The sequence below is a fragment of the Mandrillus leucophaeus genome, unplaced genomic scaffold, assembly GCF_000951045.1.
Source record: "Mandrillus leucophaeus isolate KB7577 unplaced genomic scaffold, Mleu.le_1.0 Scaffold242, whole genome shotgun sequence".
NCBI lineage: Eukaryota > Metazoa > Chordata > Mammalia > Primates > Cercopithecidae > Mandrillus > Mandrillus leucophaeus.
The window spans coordinates 3,426,879-3,432,218 of record NW_012102499.1 but is presented as its reverse complement, the minus strand read 5'-3'; the positions used below and the strand labels follow the sequence as shown (position 1 = coordinate 3,432,218).

General features: G+C 40.9%; 1 long non-coding RNA gene across 1 annotated transcript in view; it reads left to right on the top strand.

Annotated features, from left to right (window-relative positions):
- Positions 1-2,967, top strand: part of LOC105541647 — a 93,244-nt gene extending 90,277 nt beyond the window's left edge. Inside the window, exon 4 of the long non-coding RNA XR_001006364.1 lies at positions 2,006-2,967. This is a non-coding gene — a long non-coding RNA (uncharacterized LOC105541647). The remainder of the gene's footprint in view (positions 1-2,005) is intronic.
- The last annotated feature ends 2,373 nt before the right edge of the window (positions 2,968-5,340 follow it).

The following is a 5,340-nucleotide window of genomic DNA, read 5'->3' as shown; positions in this document are numbered from 1 at the left end:
CTTCCTTCCTTCCTTCCTTCCTTCCTTCCTTCCTTCCTTTCACAGTCTTGCTCTGTCACCCAGGCTGGAGTGCAGTGGTGCAATCTCAGCTCACTGCAAGCTCAGCCTCCTGGATTCACACCATTCTCCAGCCTCCCAAGTAGCTGGGACTACAGGCATCCGCCACCATGCCCAGCTCATCATACCATTTCATTTATGGTTTTTACTACTCCCCCCACTCCATATGCCAAAGTCAAAATAAATCCACCTGGTCTTTCCATATGCACTTCATCCTCAACGTGCCCTGAGCAAACTCATTAAAACTCATCGTTGCTATGCCCTTTATCCAACCTGCTTCTCCTCTCATATTGTATCCTAGTTAAGATATCACTATCCTGGTGCCCAAATCAGAAATCCAAAAATTATTTCATACCATAACCTTTTCCTTAGCCCCAATATCCAATCATCAATTCTGCTGATTTTATCTGTAAGCTATTTCTCCATATAGCTACTTTTTTGCCACTCCCACTTTTCTGGTTTAGGTCATCACTGCCTCTTATAACATGTCTCTTGGCCTCTAGTGAGTTCCCTCTTGAAACAGTTAGTCACATTGCTATCAGAGGGAACATTTAGAAATAAAATATATTTCATTCATTCATTTATTTGGAAATGATGTTGTGCTAAGCATTGGACATTTGGGAATGAATAGATATGTTCTCTGCATTCAGTTGTATCTTGTGGTAGAGAGACAGAAGTACAGATTGATAGGTGCAATGACAGAATTATAAACAAGGCATTTAGCTTATAATAGGGGTAAAGGTGGTAGAGAAAGCAACACATACGTTAATCCCTGAACGACTAACAGGTGTTAACCAGGTGAAGAGAAGGAGAGTAGAGACAGCCAGGGAAAGAAATTTCAGACTATGTGGGCAAGCTGGTACAAGTTCTGGAGTGAAAGAGGGCATAAAGAGCTGGAGGAATTGAAAGTAATATATTGTGTGTGAAGCAGAAAGTGTGAAATCAGTATCAGATGATGAATTTTGTTGAGAACTTTGGACTTTATCTCAAAGATTATGGAGACCCCTGGAGGACTTTAGGTTGAAGCTTGATATGATCATATGTGTGCTTTGGAGGGATTGTTCTTGCAGTTATTTGGTGAATAGACTTGAAAGGGGATAAGACTAGAGGCAAATGAGCCAACTGTAAAGAACTCTGATTGAACTAAAGAAGTGGCACTGGCTATGGAGTGATCAGAAATATATTAAAGTGAGATTATTTATAGGACACATTAAAAAAGACTGAATTTGGAGTGTAAAGGAGTGAAAGGAACCAAGACTGATGCTTAGGACCCTAGCTTGAGCAATTGGGTGGACAGTGCTAGTATTCACTAAGGTAGGAAATTTGGAAAGATGAGGTGTAGGAGAGTCAGGTGATGAACTTGATTTTGGACATGTTGAATTTGTGATTCCTATGGGCCATTTACGTGGAGATGAGTTGGGTGCTCATGTCTAGATTTTCAACTATGATAGAAGATGAAACTTCTCAAGGGATGCCTATTGAATGAAAATGGACTCCAGGAAGGACCAACATATAAAGCTTATTGGAGGAAAGAAAGAATAAGTGTTTAGTAAACTAGGAGTAAAAATTTTCAGTTCACTTTATCTACCGAATCAAGGCCAAGTTCTTAAGTTAAAACTTTCTCTTCAACTTCATCTCAGGCCCATTCCCAACTTAACATTTTAAGCTCTGTTAGTACCAAACTGCTGCTGATCCTCCATGTATATGGCGTCTGTTTCTTGGATGTCTATTTACTGCTTGCTTTCAGTGTTTGCTTTGCCTGAAATACCTGTTCCTCCTCCTCCTCCTCCTCCTTCTCTGTTCTCCTCTTCCTTCTCCTCCTCCTCCTCCTTCTCTCTTCTCCTCTTCCTTCTCCTCCTCCTCCTCCTCTTCCTCCTCCTCCTCTTCCTCCTCCTCCTTCTTCCTCTCCTTTCTACTTTCCTTTCTTCTCTCTTCTTTTTTTTTGTAGCGACAAGGTCTCACTATGTTGCCTAGGCTGGTCTTGAACTCCTGGCCTGAAGTGATCCTCTCACCTTGGACTGCCAAAGTGCTGGGATTTGGCAGCACTGAGCCAAATCCCACGTGTGAGCCACTGAGCCTGGCCTGTTCTTCCTTCTTTATATGCTTAAAAACCTTCAAAATTATCTCAAGATTATTCACTCCAGGAAGAACTTGAGCCTCATTGATTGAATTGGTGTACTTCTCCTCCCTTCCTATCGCTTTTTCTTTATGTGTCTATCCTAGCACTTCTCACACAGTATTGAATTCATCTATCCACCTGGCTCATCATACAAATTGTTCCCTGAGTTCAAGGATCATGCTGCATGCTGGATTCCCCAGGAAGCTGCTTCTGAGATGGAGTTTAGTGACCAAAATATGTATGTGGGCCTTTGGGTCATCACCTGTGGAAAGGAAGACAAGGAAACAGGAATGGACCTAAGGTGAAGTGAAGCTCTGATGCAAACCTGACAACTGTCTCACCTGACACCGTGAAGAGCTCTGGAGCTGGAATGGCCTTTCGTTGTTCTGAATTGGTGTGAGGTAGCTAGGTCTTTACACCCCTGCCACCACCCATTATTAGGTATGGGCCAACCAGGAAGGGGCATGACCATGAGTGATGCAGCTCTGCAGCTGAAGCAGTACCTGAAGAGGCTGACAGCTGAGGGCCATCTGCTGACAGCGCTCCCTGCAGCTGGGCAGCACATCCTTTCTCAAAAGGGGATCAAGGCAGTTGCATCTCCATGTCCACCACGGACTATATATTTTTTCTTTGCATTCCTAGGGCCTCCCATGGTATATGGCACATAGTAGGCAAAACTGGAGGTCTGTGGGGCAAATTCAGCTGGTAGATGAGTATTGTGTTTTCACCCACAAAGGGATTTCTAAAAATTAGTTGTCAACATTTAAAAATAAAAAGATTTCACATTGAAATGATCATATTTTCTAGCTTTTCTTGAAAAATCAAAACATCTGGCCAAAACTAGATCTTTTTCTGAGATGGAAACTGCAGACTGGAGCTGAGCCAAGATTGTCCTCAGACACGCACCTTACCCACTCCTTGAGGCATGGAACCCTGCCTGCTGCATGCATTTACGTTACCTGTTACCTGTAGTCCTTTGAGTTTGCCACCCCTATTAGTTATTAAAGAAATGTTTATTGAACTGAGCAAACATTAACATCACTGCATTACACTTCTCAAGGGATATTCATGTACACACTTATTTAATCCTTAAAACAACCCTGAAAACTAGGTGGTCTGATCACTCGCATTTTACAGATGAGGACACTGAATCCCAGAGTGGCTGTGATTGCCCAAGGTCTCTAGCTGGGAAAGTGGTAGGATTATGACTTGAAATAAAATAAAATAAAATGTTTTGATTTAAATCCTGTAATCCTCCCATTGTGACACCTGGGGGCCCTGGGCTGTTACTGCTGGAGGACAATTGGGTAGACCTAGGTTTTAACTAATCTTGGCTAGGTGGGAAGAAAAAATCTTCTTAACAAACTAAAAATACTCAGCAAGAAAGAAATTGAAATATTTCTAAGTTGGCAGCAATGACTGGAAAGGAGACTATTCTTTAAGGACCTTCTTTTTTTCCAGATGGTTTCAAAGGAATAAAAAACAATTAGAGCTGAAGGGAGAGTGGGAGACAAGACAAGGTTGGTGATCAAAGGGGAGAACTGTGTAGGAAAATAGCAACATGGCAGCATTTCACACATAGCCACACACACTGAAAATGTTGTCAACAGCGCCAGGTCATTGGTAACTGCCAAGAATAAGACTGAAATAGATTGTTAAATGAGACACAGTATTGCCGAGGCTGAGTTGTTTGCCTTCCTCAAAAGGACAAAATTCTGAGAGGTGTAATGAAAGAAAACTTAACCAATTTACTAGAAATATGATGACTCCAGTGCCAGATATGGATTATACTTTTTTCATTACACTAAACTTGAATAGTTAAAAGACTTTGAAAATAACATTTTTCTTCTCTACATAATTTTATCTCTTTTCTTTCCTTTCCTTTTCTTTTCTTTTCCCTCCTTCCTTCCCTCCCTCTCTTTCTCTTTCTTTGTTTCTTTGTTTTCTTTCTTTCTTTCTTTCTTTCTTTCTTTCTTTCTTTCTTTCTTTCTTTCTTTCTTTCTTTCTTTCTTTCTTTTTCTTCTTCTTTCTTTCTTTTTTCTTTTTGAGACAGGGTCTTGTTCTGTTGCCCAGGCTGGAATGCAGCAGCACAGTCACAGCTCACTGCAGCCTCTATCTCCTGGGCTCAAGCAATCCTCCCGACTCAGCCTCCGAAGTAGTTGGGACTACAGGTGCATGTTACCATGCCTGGCTGATTTTTTTATTATTTTATTTTGTGGAGATGGGGTCTCACTCTGTTACCCAGGCTGGTCTCCAGCTCCTGTGCTTAAAGCAGTGCTCCTGCCTCGGCCTTTCAAAGCGCTTGGATTGCAGGTGTGCTCAATCCACCTAATTTTAAATAAAGGATTTTGTTTTTTAAAAAGACATTTCCTTTTTATTAGAAATAAAGTTCTTGGCTTCATTCCTAAAAAAAAATTTTTTTTACAGATATATAATTGTACCTATTTATGGGGTACCGGTGATATTTTGATATATGCATTCAATGTGTAATGATCAAATTGGGATAATTGGGATAGCTCTTACCTCAAATAGATATCATTTCTTTGTGTTGGGAACATTCCAAATGTTCCAGCTATTTTGAAATATATAATACATTATTGATAACTATAGTCATCCTGCTGTGCTATTGAATACTAGAATGTATTCTCTCTATATAACTATTTCTGTACACATTTACCAACTTCTCTTTATCCCATCCTTACACCTCTAAAAAACATGGTTTTTTTTTGGACAGGGTCTCACTATGTTGCCCAGGCTGGAGTGCAGTGGCACGATCTTGGCTTACTGCAGCCTCTACCTCCTGGGCTCAACCAATCCTTCCACCTCAGCCTCTTGAGTAGCTGGGACTTCAAGTGTGCACCACACCCGGCTAAGTTTTTGTAGAGACAAAGTTTCACCATGTTGCCCAGGCTGGTCTCAAACTTCTGGGCTTAAGTGATCCGCTCTCCTTGGCCTCCCAAAGTGCTGGAATTACAGCTGTGTAATCCACTGTGCCTGGACTAAGAAACATTTCAAAGTTTAATTCGTATGATCACAGAATACTTATTTCAGATGGGAGAGATTTCAAGTATATGGATATAAAGATGGAGAATATAAAATTGTATAATCATAATTTCCATCATGTTGTGTAAATCATATAATGAAGTCTCAGAGGTGACTTTACT